General features: G+C 41.2%; 1 protein-coding gene across 2 annotated transcripts in view; it reads left to right on the plus strand.

Annotated features, from left to right (window-relative positions):
• Positions 1–17,918, plus strand: part of FTO (FTO alpha-ketoglutarate dependent dioxygenase) — a 348,533-nt gene that overhangs the window by 263,724 nt on the left and 66,891 nt on the right. The window lies entirely within an intron of this gene.

Below are 17,918 nucleotides of genomic sequence, written 5' to 3' on the forward strand. Positions count from 1 at the left end.
TGGGGGTACTATTCTTATAACTTTCTGCAAGTTGAAAATGATTTCCAAATTTGTAAAAGTTCTTTTCAGTTCATCAAATCGTGCTCTTAAAATGTATAAATTATACCTCAATTAAAAAAAAAAAAAACATGTTGCAAGGCTTGGCAAGCCTGGGAGATAGGAGCAAGAAAGAAAAATAGAGGATGCCCATAAACAGATCAAGAAAAGGGAATGAAAATTTACTGGAAAGAAGAACAAGTGAGCAACAAAGTCAGCAGGTTAGGATTTCCCCAAAGATCAGTGCATGATACTGGTTCCAAGATGCTATCTCCCAAGAGCCCGGGCCCAGGCTGCATTCCAGATTGGGTCTGCCCAGCCTCCCACCAAGTCTTGAGCCAGTGGTATTTGCCAGTACGTTCTGCCTTCACAAGTTGCTGACTCCTCTGCCACCCTGTCTGACCTGCCTCCTACCTACACATCTGGCCTGTCTGCTTGAATCCATCCCAGTAATCTCTCTGCTATCAGGTAGCTGTCTCCGTGACTCACCCTACCCAGCCACACTGCTCAGGGCTTCCTGGCAAGACTCAACCTGACCCTTCTTTGGAGAAAGAGGAATTAGTGTCAGAGTTGAAGGTTCAGCTGTAAAATGATGTTTCCCACACTCATAAGCTTGCATGCCACTGAGGAAGTTGAGTTTATTTTTGCCTGTTGCTTTGAGCTTTGTGCAGGCCCCAAAAGACAGGGGAATGCTGAGCCGCCCTTCTCAGCCTCGGTAGCTCTAATATGTCTTTCTGGTTGTGGGCAGAGTGCTAATTCTTCGGCCTTAATACACTTCCTTCCCTCCTGGCTCTTCACATTTGTAAATCTTCAGTAAAATGTATTTTGGGAAATCAGTAGGACACACTCCAACCCAGTTGTAATAGACAGAGGAAGACCATCTGAGCCTTTAAAAGCAGTCCCATTGACACTAATATTTTTACAACCAATCCCTGCCCCCTCATCCTTACCTCCTGATTTTTATGAGGGCGAGCAATTTAGGACAGTGAGAGTCACAGGATTTTAAATAAGTTAATTCCTAGGTGTGTTTCGTATGGAAACAAAGATAACCCTGTTCAGCAGTGAATTTGTGCCTCTGGGTGAATGGCCAGGTGTTCTTTCAACTGAACTGTGAGACTAATTTCTTCCTGGCCTCTGGAAACCAGCTGAAGCAGTGGGCCAGCTGGTATATCTTCAATCTTGCATACCAACATCTTTCTCTGATTCACAGATTTCCTTTATCCCCAGCACTTCCTCTGGTATGTGCATCCCCGACAGTAAGCGATATCTCTTATTGGATTTGGGCATTTTTAAATCGTGAGTCTTTCGGAAGGGAGGGGAGTGGAAGGAGGGTAGATGGTTCTATTAGAATATTTCCAGAGGGAACCTTGCTTTCATCTCACCCACCTCTGAGTCTTGTGCATCAGATGATCTCCACATCACAAGGAGAGGCCCCTGAAGTATGTGAGGATGGCATTGTGAACCGCGCTCTTTTTAATATTTAAATAATCTCAGAGAAAACAAAGTTAATTTACATCCAGTTGTTATAATATCCACGACTAGGAGTATAAAACAACAAAAAGCTATGGAGATTCTTGTCTGGGGGAGAAATTTCTTTTGGAAATTTTCTGATGACTTTCCATTGCAAAGCACAGCTTTTTTGTATTAATTGACTGACTTCCAATGATTTGCGACGTGGAGAAGGCCAGGGATTTACCAGGTGAGTCACAGAGTAAAACTTGACGTTAGGAAGCAGAAGCCTACGCTGACAGTCTGGTAGTTCTCAGAATACCAGGTCATATCCGTAATTTATTTTCCCAAATAGTTGTGACACGTAAGATTCTCCATGCACTAAAAAGGGTATTTGAAAGTCACGAGTAAGTGATAGAGGACCTCTGGTGACTTGAAGCATGTCTCCTTTTGCAGCAGCGTGTGCTTGTTGACACTCTGGTTTAATCTGTATCCTGTCTTACTCACACAATTTTAAGGGAATGCATTTTTCCTTTGCTGGTGATGTATGCGCTTGGTGTTCAGGAGCCCGCAGTGCTTTGGTTGAAGCTCTCTCGGTCTGCATCAGGGAGGAGGTTTACAGGGGCCTCCCAATGTGAGCTGCACCATGAGGCGGCCTGGGGACCTCCTTTAGTCTGGTGTGTGTGAGGATTTTGGTCAACCGAGCCGAGTCATCACCCTTATGGCTCGACTAGAGAACACCATTCTCCTGTCATTCGCACAAGTCTCGTTTGCCTGAAGTGCATGCTAGAAGACGTACATGGATCTTCAGGCGTTTTTAAATGGAGAGAGATGTCCTGGACATTTCCACCGCAGCTTCCCTTGACCTGGGTGTTAGCAGACATTTACATATTACAGAAACAGTTGTTTCACGTAAAGCATGGTAGCCACTTTCGCTCTGAAGAATGAGCCTCGCCTAGACTGTTTATACACAGCGCTGTTGGTCACAGCATTTCTTTCACTTGCTAACAGTTGGCATAGTTGAAGTAGCACCTTAAGAAGCAGCATAGGTTAATTTTCAAAGGGGAACTTCGCATGGTTAATAAGTAATAATAAAATAATAAAGCTATATGCCCATGGCAAAAATGCCCAGAGCAGAAGGGACTGGGACAAGAGCAGAAAATGGGGACCAGTTTTTTAAGAAAGAATCAAAGTTCTAAAACTTTGGAAAAATTCAACTTAAAAAATAACGTGAATAATGACTGTTAATATTTATTGAGTGTTTACCATACGCCAAACACCGTGCTGCCTGCACGTTTAGATTTTTCAATTTCATTCTCCCAGCACTCTCAGAAGCAGTTTCTTTGTTAGCCCTATTTGCCGGATGAGAAAGCGGAGCCTTCATCAAGTGACTTCCAACTTCAGACAGCCTCCAGCCAGTAGGGAAAACAGAATTCCAGCTCACGCGGCCAGCCTCAGAGTGGTTGCTGGTGGGCATTTTTCTCTCTTGCCTCGTACGTCACTTCTTCCTACAGCAGAGGTCACGAACTAAGAGCCAGCAGGCCAAATCTAGGCTTCGGTAACAATAGTAGCTGTAGAGTAATTGTTATGTGTCAGGATCATTTCATGCACCTTCATTTATTCCATCATTTCGTCCTCAGAACAACTCCCTGAAGCGGGTAGCTGTTATTATCCCCATTTTACGTATGAGGAAAACTGACATTCAGATTAAGTATTGTGTCCCAGATGTTGGCAGAGCTAACATCCAGCTCCAGGCAGTCAGGTCCCAGAATCCACTCTCTTAACCGTTATGCTAAAAAATGCAGTTATTTGCAAACATTTTAAAACCTGATATTTCACATACAAATGAAGACGTCTGACTTCTCTTGAAAAAACAGAAGATTGGGCAACGCTGGTCCCTCTCTGCCTGGCAACCATCAGTGGCAACAATGACAGCTGCCCGTTTGAGAGGGGAAATCTCTTGCCTGGTTGCCAGCACCCTTCACGGTCGCTGCTTTCCTCTTTGGTTGCCCCGGAACTGGGGGGCGTTTTATGTTGCAATCCTGTTTAGGGTGCCCCGAGTACTGGAGCTGCGTCCGCAGCGCCTGAGTGTCTGTTGTACTGTAGCCCGAGTCGTTGAGTGCTCTCTAAAGTACTCCCCCAGAATAACAAGACTCCTCCCCGCGCCCTTCCTAGCTGACCTCTTCCCTCAGAGAAGGGCGGCTCTGCGGGTGCAGTGTTTCTGCCCAACCCTGTGGGGAATGTGTGAGGTTTACAGGGTTTCCTCTCTGCCTGGGGGATGGCACTCTGGCGGTGCTTGGTTGGTAGTGTCCGAGGGTAGAACAGTATCTCCAGGCTTTGGTGTACAGCTTGGCAGGCTGTTGTGTGACACTGAGACACCCAGCCTCTGTATCTGTCAGAACAAACTACAACTATTACATCCAGAAATGGGGAGAAAGATGTTGGCAGGTACATGCCTCCTCCTCAAACCAGAGATTTATATATTTAAAAAGGGCTTTTATAAGAACTCAGGCTTGATTATTTGTTGCATGTTGGACCAAACCAATGCATTATTGGTAAGATAATGAGTGGCATTCACCCCAGGGTAATGGTTTCAGGGATTTGGAAGATGCAGTAAATCATGAGTGTGGAGCCTGAGTGGTTTATGCTATTAAAACCTCAAGATAGAATTAGACTTGTAATCACCACTTGCCCATGTTTTGTCATTTATGATAATTATAGTAGTAATAATCCATGTCTGTTGAGAAGTAGCAGTCAGAAGCATCCATCAATTTTTTATCGACACCAAATCAAGTTGATACTTCATCTTTGCTGCAAAAATGTGGATTGCACCAATTAGTCCAAAGAAATTGGGCAGTCATTAGCAATGAAGTGAGCAGTTAATCTACAGAACGTTTCTGGTCCCTCTGATGCCAACAATCCCTCTTAATTAGGTGGAATATCGTGAGCTTCTTTGGGACTCTGTCAATAGTGCCATTGTTGGCTTAGATTAGAAGAATCATCTATGTCCCTGCTTTTATTTAAAAGAATGCACTAATACCTCCCAGCCCCCACCTTGCACCCCTCTGCGCTTCCAGGCAAATTTATTCTGGAGCAGAACACTCGAATCAAAGCACTTGGCATTTTCTTTCTCTTATTTAGAAATAGGGGTTTTCCCCAATGGTCTTTCAGTGATGCTGTGTCAGCTCACCACCCCATATTCGTTAGCTATTCTTGCCCACCTTACCCAAATCGTGGAAGGATCATCTCCTTAAAAAAAAAAAAAAGAAGAAAAGAAAATTCAGAATTTAAAGGAAAACTCCAAGTTGTGAAGAAATCCTGGTGCTAATGAGCTTTCTGTGTCTGCCTCAAGTCTTTTCCTCAGGCCAGCCCAGTCTCTCCAGACATTTTCAATCAGCATTGCCCACAAATTGTATTAAGCAGCTGAATAATATAGGGTGGAAATTTCAAATATATATATGTATATATATATTTTTTTTCTATTTAGGAAATTTGGAAAAGAAAGAACAGGAAAAAATAACTTACCCCTAATCCTCCACCATAACACCAATTCTGTAACCTTTTTGGGGTAGATTTTATTCCGAGCTCTTAAACAGACACACATAGTGAGCTTTGTTGTTGTTTTAGTGTTTTTATAGTCTTCTCTTTTTTGCTTGTCATAAGAATTGTTTCACTCTACCAGCAGGTTTACTTGTCATTTTTAATGGGTCATAATACTCTATCAGATATAGAGGATATATTTCCCCATGTTTTGGATTATTTCCCTGAGATAAATTGCTGAACGTGAAATACTGGATCAAAATTTATAAGCCTTTTTATAACTCTTGATACATGTTGACAAACTTCTCTCCGAAAGGAGTGTACCAATTTTAAAAACCCCAGCAGTGATATATGCAGATACCAGTTTAATTTTAGTGCAGGAGATTTACATTCAGGTGTGTTGTTATGCTCGTAGCTAAGATAAAAATGTAAATACTACCCCCTATAATGGACAAATGGGTACAGTATCAAATTGTGCTCTGACGCAAATTGGCTTAAACGAGGGCAATTATTATGCTACATTACAGGAAGTTCAGAAGTAGGACAGCTGTAGGTGTGATATGATCATAGGTGTAATGATCTTACTGAAGACCTGGAGTCTTCTCCTTTAAGCTCTGCCTTTGTAACCTTTACCCTCCTGCTGGCTTCCTTCGTGTTTCAAAGGCTGCAGCTGCTCCAGGCATCACATCCAGATGTAGAAACAACAGAGATGGAAAGAGATCAACTCTTCTAGTGTCTTCTTCTCAAGAGTGAGGAAATCCTTCCTGGAAACTCCCATTTGACCTCTGCTCCTGTCTCATTGCTTAGATCTGGGACAGATGCCCACTCCTAAACCAAAGACTGGCAAGGGAAATGGAAACACCATTATTGGCTTATTAACCAAGATTTACTCCTGAGCTGGCAGTGGACTCAGTTTTCTCTGCGTTGAACACGTGAATAAAATAGGGGTTCTGTTAGCAGGGAAGGCGGAGGAGATGGTTGTTGAGAGCTAACCAGCGGTGCCTCCCACTGACACCAAGATTTTCCTTCTCAGTCTCTGGCACCGCCCCTAGACCCATTTAAAATTCTTTAGTAACAGTTTATATGTTTAATGGATATATGCAAAATATATGCAAGTACTGGACTTTGACCTGTGTGTAAGGTCCTCACGTACGTGTTCATGCTCTTTATTTCCTTTACGTTTTCCTAAAAACCTACCTCAGTGCTGCGGCCCTAAGACAGAAGGCAGGAACTCCTCTGTGTTCATATACCTCTGATACATAGGTTTCCCATGGGACAGAAGCAGAGCTGGCTTTCCTCCTGGAGAATTTCCTGTTTGGTGGAGATTTGACAGCTAGTAGTGGCATTGTCAGGGCTTCCGCTGAGAGCGAAGGTTACAGCCTGATGAAAGCGTCTCGCTTTCCAGTCTGAATCACTCAGGCTCTGTGCATCTTATTCCACCGCGCAGCCCAACGTTTTGAACATTTCACTGCTCATTAGCACCTCCAGTGAACGACCAGGGAAGAAGGTGGGACTGAGGAGTTCAAATCAGTCAAATACTTGTTGTTTTATGGAGTTGGAGAAATGGCTGAAATTTCCCACCTCAAAGAGTATTTTGAAGATAATCTAGTTTATTCATATACTTATTTTCCCACTTGGAAAAATTATTAGGAACATTACATTTTAGTGTAAAATGAGTAAGAAAAATTTTGAAAAGCAATGACAGAAGAAAACATGTCCCTGCATGGATTGAAGAAACCAGCCTAGATACTCTGTGCCTCAGAAATTCAGTACTATTTTCCATTTCCTGCATACAGCTGGATCAGGTACAGATGTTATCTGTTTATCAATGCCTGACTTGCAAATACTGTTTAGCATCAGGGATACTAAGGTGATCTTGGATCAAAGCTCTCATTCCTGGGTAAGTGCCCAAGTAGACCCATTTCCTGCCACATGACTCCATCACTGCTTCCGTTTTTTTCTGGGTGGAGACCAAAAAAAAAAAATCCACCTACTGTACTTGTGTACTTTTTGTTTTACAGTTTCATAAGGATTTTTACAACATAATTACATGTTCTAATTATGAGATTACATGTATTTCTACCACTTATATACCCAAGTGTAATTATACTGACTGCTTGAACAGACAATGGTAAAAATTACTGGAAGCAAAAATTATACAACAAAATGCTATTTCAGAAAGACTTTTGGAGCGTGTGCTCCACAGACCCCCGAAAGAGGTGGATCAAGATGAATATAACGCCTTCAGGTAGCTATTAGAGTTTTCATAGGTATGGCACCAAGAATGATTTGTGTCATTTTGGAAGATTCATCTTTTTAAAACTGTTTTTCAAACATAGCCCTCGTGGTCTATACCATAGCTACCTGAGCAGAAGCTGGTCGAGTTCTGGGTTGTCTCCTTCCCCTCACCGGCTCTCCCTCCTTCCCTCTGTACTTCCTTCTCCTCTCCCCTTCCCATCCTTCTTTCCTCCTCCCTCGCCCCTCCTTGCATTGAGGGCCCAGGAGAAGGGTTTGAAACAGTAGGCTAATGGGGAGAAATGAGAAGATTCCTGGGACATTATTTCCCACTCAAGTAATCCATGGATCAAAATGTTTGAAGGCAGCTGGCTTAGAAGAGTTAATGTTGTCCTAAAATTTCCTAACTTACTCCTCAGAGGGTAGACTGGATGTGAAGTCCAGGTCCATTGGCTTTTGCGGCCTTTAGGAGAATTTTTAGCGTGGGGTCATTGTTATATAGTACGAAAAAGGAAGAGAGGAAAGACAGACTACACTGTGTGCAAACCTAGGAGCCTTTAAGGTGAAGGATGATATTACAGACAGTTCCTTAGAAACAGCATGCTAGTTTATTATAATTGTTTCTTCCGTCACTGAAAACAAAATGCATTTAAAGGGTCATTTTTCTCCCAGTCAACTCCTTTTCCTCAGGTGTTTTTTTCAAGAACATTTTCGAAGCAGCATGTTTTTAAATAGATTTTTAAAGTTATTTGTTTGTGGGCTATTGTTATAGTACTAGGATTTCTCCAGAACCTTTCCCTTACTTCACCAATTGAGTTTTCTTTATTAGCAGAATAAAATCCCTAATCACCTGTCCTGAGTTTACAGGTCAGATCAGTTTTGGGGCTGCGTAGTCATGCTCTCCTAGAACAGCCTCTCGTAGGTGTGCTGCTCATAGTTCACATGGAGCAAATTAGAGAGTGAAAACATGGAGCTGCCACTGTTTCTGATTGGTTACGGTAGTATTGAAAAAAAAGAAATTGACTTGCCCTGCTCTGGAGAAGAAGGATGGATAAAATGCTCTTTGAACACACTAGTCCTTTTTTTTTAATGTCGGTACAGAAGGGTTGCATTTATATTTGGCTTTCCAGACCTGTCTCTTGACCTTCTAATTACTTTATTTGAAACAGCACTGAGGGTATAATAACCCTGGAGGTTGCCTCTCCTTTGCTTTATCATAAATTAAAGCTGCTGGTTTGTTGAGGTGAAAGTGGAGGCAGAATGTTCATTACCGCTCAAGTGACGGCTTGTCAATAGCAGTGCTTTTTAGTTTGTTCTAGTCAGCACTTGCTGTGCATTTTGTTGGACCACTGGGAAATAAATACAACAAGATTATACATTTGGAATACCACAAGAGTTCACGAAAAAAAACACAAATGATAAATTATACACTTGGTAGAAAGTGACATGCTATCTTGTGCTATTAACAACCAAAGATAATTGCAACGGATTGTAATTGCAGTTTGCAACTTACAGTACAGTGTGTCCAACATCAATCTTAATAGTGAACAAAGCAATTTATATTAAAACTTAATTCACTTGGTAACTTTCTGCTGTATACACAGGAGCTAACAGATGTAGCTTTTCAGAAAGTTCAAAGGCATTTGAAACGTGGCAAGAAATGCTAATGCAGTAAGCCTTGGAGAAATATTGCATTACTACTTGTAATGAAAACAAATGTATGTCATTATCTCCTAGTTTGTGTTTATTTAATAAAATATGCAGTTTGCACATTCGTGAATCCAGTGTTTCTGAATGGATATAAAATGAAGTTCTATTTGGAAGCAAAGGCCAAACAGGACTAGCAATTATACGTCTAGTAAAATAATCAGCTTTACTATTTTAGTAGCATGCACCTTAATGCTTCAGTGAGTTTTGTATGAGGAGTAACAGCAAACTGGGGTAACTTTATTCATGCCTTTCCTTAGATTGGATGTCTTTGAAGCAAGAAAGAGCCATCTCCTGGAATTACTTAAGAGAACAAGCATATTTGTTTTGTGAGCTTGACTGATGGCCAGCAGAGCAGTTGAGTGAAATCTCTAAACTGATTAGGGCTTTAGTTCAAATAATCTTCTACCTTTTTCATTAATTTATTCCTTAATGCTATTTTGCTGCTCTTCTACCAAGGATAATAATCTCGCACTCGCTGACCTCCATGAGTGGATGACCTGGAGCCCATAACTAATCTTATTTACTCTCCTGACCAGCCGAACTTCATTTACCTTGACTGGATAAAGAGCCTCGCGTTGCTAAGCTTCCCCTCCCTCGTAGCTTTCTGGTTAATCTGCAGTGAAGGCAGGACGATAGGCTTTCCCAGTTGAGATCTAGAAGCATCCTGAGGCCATGGAAACTTTGTGCCATTTCTCGTCTTTTCTTGAAAGCATTTTTCCAACTTCGTTTTTCCTCCTTTTTGAAATTTGGAAAATGATAGAAAATGCAAGGCAGGACTTGTCCGCAGTCCCACTCTCCTAACGCAACTATTTTCATTTTGAAAGTCAGTTTCCAGCCATGAGCCATATGAATACATTGTTTAATTTAGGTATAGTTGTTGAATACATGTAACTTTGTATCCAGCTTTTTTATTTAATACCAAAGTGTTTCCCATGTTGCTTCATAATTTCATAATTATGCATCTTAGTGACAATAATTAAGGTTACATATTATATTTTATCTAATCAGTCGCCATTATTGAAAAGTTGAGTTACTTCCACTTAGTTTCACTATTATGAATAATGCGTAATAAAAATCTCTTTGGGTGTTTTCTTCATTTAGATTGTTTCTCTGAAATGTATTAGTCGAAGTGTAATTGCTAACTGTGAGGCATAAACACTTGTGTAGCCTTTTGCCTTACACTACCGAAACGAAACGGTTCCTGGACTAGTAATAGTAGTTTATATTGCCAGGAGCAATGTTGGAGGAATATACAGTTTTATCACAGTAACACTGAGATTTATCCTGCTTCTTTCATTTATAAACTAGGTGGTATTGGGCAAGTTACTTAACTGCTCTGCCTCATCTGAACCTTCTTATTCCCCATCTGAGTAAAGGGGATAATAATAGTGCCTATGTACTGGATTACTATGAGTATTGTATTACTTTATATATGTAAAGTTTTTAGAATAGTGTCTGCCACCTAGGAAGCACTCAGCAAAGGTTAGCTGTTATTATTAATACTAAAATTTAATTTTTCTCCTAATTTAATATTACCTTCTATTTAAGCTACAGTTTTTAGAGAAAATGTTGTGGTCGTCCAATGGAGCTAAGTGGTCAGTAGACTCCATGATCAGCAGCTTTGGTCTATATTCAGTGAAAAGTTTACATTGCTTAGACAATGAGCCATTAGAAAGAACTTTGCAGTAATGAGTATTCTGTCTGTAAAGTAGAGGCTTTTGGAAGCACCTTCTCTTAATTTATAATAATAATAAATAACTCTATTCCAGAACAATCTACGTGGGCCTTGAAGCCTAGAGGCCGGAAGCCTGCTGATTCTGTGATTCTCGTATTCAGTGAGAACCCAAGATCCATGCTTTTAGATATTGGGCTCTGCATTAAGAATGTCAGGTGTTTGTTGATTTTTTAGTAAGACAAAGAACTGGTTTCCTGGGTCCCCTAATTTTGGGAAATTGATTTCAAATTTATTATTTTTCAAAGAAAAACTGGAACTGCTTTTATTATTCCACAGAATGATTTGGGTGAGATGCATCTGTTGCATCTTATTCAGACTTGAAGACAGCACCTTCTAAAGCGGGGAGTCAGAGCAGTTTGCCCTGGGGACCGTGGACTCCGGGCCAGACTCTGCCCTCAGATGGCCATTACCTACCCAAGGCCAAGGCTGGAAATTACTTTCTCAAGACCTTCTTTTAAATAAAAGCAATGTGGTTGCCTTATAGTTTGCTTCTTATGATCATTTCTGCGTTAGGATTCTTTGTTTACAAGCAACAGAAGCAAATGTTGGCTAACTTAAGGAAAAAAAAAAAAGCCACAGAGAAAAAGGTTCTTTTTTTGGAAGGCTAGGGCATGGTTTACAGTACCCATGAAAAGACCCAGGAGAGGAAGCAGTGCTGCTCCAAGGATTCAGGCAGCGGGACAGCGGGTACGCTCCTCGGGTGCTGCCGTTGGAAGGAGAAGCTTACTCCACTCGAGAGTCAAAGACTAAAGGGGTCCAGCCTGGGGCTTGTGCCTGTTTCTCTGCTAGGAGAGCCCAAAACACCTTGATGACAGTCCCACTAAGACTGTACACCACTGGGGGAGAAGTTTCCCAAAACAAAATTGGAGTCCTGTTACTAGAAGAAAGGGAAATGGAGGCTGGACAGCTAAAAATAACAGAGGTACACCAAACTTTTTAAAGACCATATTAACTGTAGGAACTCCTCAACACTGATGATTAAAAAACAACTAAATGATTACACACACCATGAAGTGTTTGGACCCTCCAGTGACCACTGCCTGACAGTAGCCCTAGAGATAAATGTTGACTCATTTTTTATTAGTCAATATGACTTTGAGGACCCACATGATCAGGCATTTTGTAGAAGGAGTAGCTCATGTTCGGCTGCAAGTATCACAGACCTGTAAGACACTGGCTTAAACCACACAGGGATTTGTGTTTCCTTCATGTGAAAGAAATCCACAAAGAGCGGGGCTATTATGGTGACCTCACAGCGTCACCAGTGTTCACGGCTGCTTCACTCTTTCTGCTCTGCCATACTTCTGACATAGCTTCAATCTTCAGGTTTCCTTCATGGTCCCAAGAGAACCCCTGCAGCTCTTATATCTCATCTACTTTCCAAATAGGATGAAGAAAGAAAGGAAGGGAAGACAAATATGCCTGGCAGTTGAGTCACCGCCTATCCCTCTTTTAGGGAACTTCCCCAGAAGTCCTACCCAACAATCTCCATCTAGATTCCATTAGCCAAAACATAGTTACTTAGTCACACCTATTGATAAAGGAAACTGAAAAATATTTTTCAGCTGGGTACATTGCTGCTCCCAACAAAATCAGGTTTCTGTAAGGGAGGGAGAGGAGGAGAATGGATATTGAGAAGGCAACCGGCAGTTTCTGGCACAGCCCCCTTGTCTGAAGTAGACAGACTCCAGCTCTGTGAACTCTCCCGGCAGTCCCTGATGTGGGCTGATAGCATAGACAGGAAGCCAGGAGAGTAATAATGCAGCATTTTCTAGGGTAGAGAGAGAAGTAAGGAGATTGAACGATGAAAACTTTAGGTCATTAAATAAAGTTCCAACATTTTCTTCTTGCCCAAAACATTCACAAAAAACTCCGTGGAGTAGGAATTGAAGGAAAATGTGCCATGCCATTTTTCTTTAGCCTTTTTGCAATGCAACAGGACAATCAATACCAATCTTTGCGGTAATCATATATTGATTTTCCTAGAATATAACTCCATTTAAGCACTTTTATTCCCAAGAGTAGAAACATTGGAGGCTATCAAAGGAGGAAGTAGGTTTCCTTGACCCCATCTGCAGTGCACAATTGATTGAGAGAGGATAGTTATGAGAGAGAGAGAGAGAGAGAAAGAAGAGAGAAGTCACTGAAAGGTTAATACTAGCTAAAGAGAAACATGATGATAGGACATTAGGCTTTTGGTAAAATCATAAGGTTGGGATAAGATAATGATACTGTCTAAAATTACATGAGAGTCTGAGTCCTTAGCATCCTCTTACTCTGCATAACCCTCGGCACCGCCCCCAACCCCCGCCGCCCGCATCCCCCTACAATAACTACAGCTGAATTTGGGGATTGGCAAAGCTGTAAATGGACAGGGACTGGTTGATATGTTTGGGTTCGGGGCTGATGAACTGGCTTGATAAGGGAATGAGTGATACTGTTTTAGTTTTCCCTCAGTCATTTAGTCATGAAGTACTAAACTCAAACTTTAATGCATATCATATTGAATGTTTCTTTGCTTCAGACGAAACTAAAAGAAAAAGGAAGAAAAATATTTAACTCTCATTTTTATTCCTTTTCTTAAGAAAACAAGACACAAAAGTACGACTCCCATCCCTCCTCTTCATCACTTCAGTCCCTAGGGATAACAAAAAAAATCCACCTCTGAAAACCCCAAGAGTTTAGGTCTGCTGATTATGTCTATATGCAGATGTCTTCATCCTGCAGACAAGGAGAGTTAACTGGATGGTAATCTAGGAAAAGGGCATGCAAGTTCTGCTCTGCCTCTGGCCACACTAACTGGGATGTCACCAAAACTGAAGATGACCCCTCCTAAAGACTTCCCGAGTTACCCAGTTACCGTCTCTTGCATACTCCTGGCTGAAAGGGCAAGAGGGCGCCCCATTGTTCTCTTATTGACAGTATATTGTTCTCAGTATATTTCTCTCCCTAAATCCCTATTGTTTTTGTATCAAGGCCGGGTTCCCACAAGCAAGCTCTTTATTAAATTAAAAGATACATGTAGCCTCATCCTTCTCAATGTGCTGTGCTTGATACTGTTTCTTTTGCTAGCAACTTTGAGTTGGTGTTTTGTTTTGTATGTTTTTTCGTTTTTGGCTTCAGGCAAAGCAACTAGTACACATTGTCAGATAAAGTATCTTATCTGTCAGCAACACCCTTGTGAATTAATCATAATTCAATAGGCTTACTAATCAAGATTTGAGATGAATGTTTTGATAGAGCAATCAGATTTGTCTAATCTATCATTAGTTGACAGTCGCTGCGGGCAGAGTGCGAACTTGGCAAAAGTAGACCTGTTTCTGATCCCTTTGGCTTGGCCCACCAGTTGGGTCGCATTACTGATGGTAGCAATGGACCCGGGCCTGCACCTCATTAAGTTCTGTTTCTCACTCCCCCGAGTCCTCCCGCCTCTCCCACCAATTTTTAGAATACTTTGGATGCAGTTCAGCTCTTGTGAGTCTCCCCTTGTGATTAACAGGTTTGGGGACGTGGTGTTCCCTTTGTCATTTTTACCTGATAACAAAGGTGTACCAAGCCAAGTGACAAATCTCAGGGATGCTTTATGATGTCGCTTGCAAATAGTGGTCAGAGAAAAAAATAAATGCAATGTATGTTAAACGTTACTGATTACAACTCTTGTCATATCACATGTCACTAAAATCTGTACCCCATTTGACTGAACTGTACATTCTTGAGAGTAATTTACAGCATAGTTTGAACATTTGTTCAATTTGGTCATGTAAATGAAAGCTTTTGTAGTAGATTAATATTTTATTGTATACAGTGTTTCAAGTTCTGGGATAAAATCCTGAAATAATAAGTTACACTGTATAGATTACATGGTAGTCATTAATATGTTACTGTGGGAAAATTAAGGCTGGGATCATTTTATAGAGGAGTCTTTCACCCATTTTTCTTCTCCTCTCTACATTTTTCTTACTATAAAGATAATATTTCCTCATTATAGAAAGCTTGGAAAATTCCAGAAACTTCTAAAGAAAGAAATTTTAGTTTCTCATAATTCTATCAACATTAACAAGATATCATCCTATTAAAATTAAATAAATAACAGCACAAATACCTCAATGAGTGACTGCCTGACACTGTCATCAATAAAGCATAATCCTACCTGGCACGCTGTTCTAGAATCTGTGGAACACCAGAAGGAAATCCAGAGGCATCCAGGAAGACCCTGCTTTCTTTAAGCTTTCAGTTTCTGCATCAAAAGCACATGGGAAAACTCATTTAGGCTGTTAGTGTATCTAACATGTTGAAAGTGACAACTTTTCCATTTCACAGGCACGTCACAAGCCTCACTAACTGAACGCTAGCCACACTTGGGGAGATTTGTAGTGTGGGTGATTTAGACAAGGGATAGTGGAGAGTTACCTAATTAGGCTCCAGGTGTAATTATGTAAGGCGTCGCAGGCAGCCGTGCGCTGTGTTAATTAACTTTCCTGCTGAACACGCAGCGCCACCTGAACAGAGAGCAGTTCGCGGAGGAAGCAGAACGTCCTCCCTTGCCCCAGCCTTAGTGATGTTCTCACCGCCGCGACCTCGCCTCTCGCCTTTGCTCAGCTGAGACGTGAGACATAGGGCAGGCTGCCCTTCCTACTGTCTTCCATGATCCCAGCACATTCTTTGGAATGACCTTTTACAAAATAAAATGTATCTGTGTTTATTTATGTATTTATCTGTTACTGGTTTTCAAAATGCAAATGATTTCCAACCTTGATTCTTTGCTCTTCATGAAACTCCACCGATGTCTTTCTGTGGTGAAGGGAAGACGGGCGTTCACCGGACCACAGGATTCGCTCACATCCCGTCAACAGCCTTGTACTGTAGTCCTCCTTGCTTCCTGTCTCTAGGTAACAACAGTGGGAAGGGCACTGGTTAAAGAATATTCTTTCTTCTAGTAAATTAGTCCACAGCATCATTTGTGCTGGCCTCTGCTGTCGATTGCTGCCCGAGTCCTTAACCAATGCAATAAACTTTGTAAATCCATATAAATCAGCTCTACATACTTGCATAAGAAGAGATTTCAGGTAATCAGTGAAGCACTGTGTGTGTGGATAGTGGCCAGTTAATTTTCCAGTCCTCTCACAGTTCTCAAGCGGGAAAATCCCATTTTGAGGTTCTCTGCTCCTTCTAATCCTGTCTCCTTGACGTCTCCCCCGGCTTCATTTTGCTACTAATGAAGTCTAGGATGACACACAGGACTGCCACATTCATATGGGAGATGAACAGTAGTTCTAGAATTCTCTCTACACTAGCATGAAATTAACATAGATTAAGAAATTACCAGAAAGGTTAATAGGTCAGACTCAACACCTTCGTTTATTCTGGTACCTCTTAGTAGTTATGAGAAAGAAATGTGTCCATTTTACTGCTTAGTGCTATTAAACAGTCTTGAGTTTTATTGTCTTATTGGAAGAAAGGAATAATAAAAACCTTTCTTGTATGAAAAGCATCTGGGAGCCTTTGGACTGTATGGGAAATTCTATGTGATGCTGCCCTAGAGAGGATGAGGGACTTTTGGAGAATTTGAGTGCTCCTTTTCCATAATTTCCAGTTGAATGTCTAGTAAAACTCTGTCTTCATTGTTTTTTCCCCTCTGGCATCCAGTGTGGACCAGATCAGGCCTTCATAGTCAAACCCAGAGCAACGGATTTTGACCAAGCACTTGTTCTTTGCAAGATTTTGTTTGGTGCATCAGGAATCCAAAGAAGTCTGAGAATAATCCCTGTCCCCAGAGAGTTTACCATCTGTGTGGGAAGATAAGACATAAAAACATGAAAAGTAAAACCCTAGTAAAGGATTTAAATAACAGTTCAAGACAACACTAGGGAAGATATGTCACGTGACAATACATGATTGTCAGATCCATTTACAGATTTCTTTTAGAAGAAAAATGTTCTTAGATCCTTCCAATGGTAGGGGCTCATAGACACCAGTTGTGAATCCCTGAAATATTAAGAAACCGAAATATTACTCCATAAAAATGCTTTTCAACTTCAGAATTTCAGTACAAAAGATAAATGAAACTGGCAAAATAATTATTTTAGATTATCATTGAAATGAGGGCATAAAAATCTAAAAATTCTCATCAAACTCACGGACCTCTGAGAAAATACCAGGGAACCTCACAGACCCAGGATAGGAAGTCATTTCATTAACGAGTTCCAAGTTCAAATAGTGGGTTCATCTCCAGCTCCAGAGGTGAGATTTTAGGGAAAAGATGACTTTTGAACTGGGTAAGATGTAGACAGAAGGATGGGGAGAGGTCATTCCAGTTAGGTAGGATTCATGATGAGGGTAGGAGTAAGTGTACACCAGGTTCAGTGTGTTAGGCTACCCGGCTAAAACAGAAAGTTCAAGAAGCTTAGACCAAATATGTGAGAGATACTAAAAGATGGCTGAGTTCTAGGAAGCATTCAGAGCTTTCCGAGGCTGAGAGTGATATCATGCTGGTGATGTTTTAGGAAGCTTAGTTTGATGGCAGAGTATCCAATGGATTGGGGTTGTTGTTGTTTAAAGGGGTGGATTTGGAGAAGAGCAGTGTTGCTGAAGTGCATTGATGTGGGCATGTACAAAGTAGAGCAGTGCTAACAGAAGAGAAGTAGGAATTTCAAGGGACTTCTAATGTGAGAGAACCTCATAACCATTGGTTATGGGGATGAGGAAGAGGATAGAATCAATCAAGGGTGATTCTGATTTGAAACTTGGAGCTAAATGGACATTTTGGGGAGGGCTTGTGTGCTCCAACACTAGTTGAAGTATAGGGAGAAGTTTAAGGCTACAGCCGTGTAAACAGCTATTGGTGAGACCTAAAAAGCAAGGAAAGAAACACAGCCGTCACATTCTCCCAGAGAGAAAATTATGAAATTATCCCATGAAGGATTGCTTTAATCTTTGTGTCAACTCAGCGACCCGAGATATATTAATAACTAAAGTCGAAAGCCAGTAACTGAAAGAAAAGGATTTCTAAATTTTTTAGTGATTTTGATATTTTATTGTGGGTTAGTAATTGTCTTGACTGCCTTCTCGCAGGGCTGGTAGTTAAGGGCTTCCTCATGGCCTCACCAGCTGACCCCCGATTCCCTCTTTGTTCCTATTTAGGTTAAAAGGCTTGCGTATTACCTTGGTTTTTAGAAACTGACAAACTGCCAAGGGCCTGTCAATTCTGGACTGA

This window comes from Equus caballus, chromosome 3 (genome assembly GCF_041296265.1).
Source record: "Equus caballus isolate H_3958 breed thoroughbred chromosome 3, TB-T2T, whole genome shotgun sequence".
NCBI classification, from domain to species: Eukaryota; Metazoa; Chordata; class Mammalia; order Perissodactyla; family Equidae; genus Equus; species Equus caballus.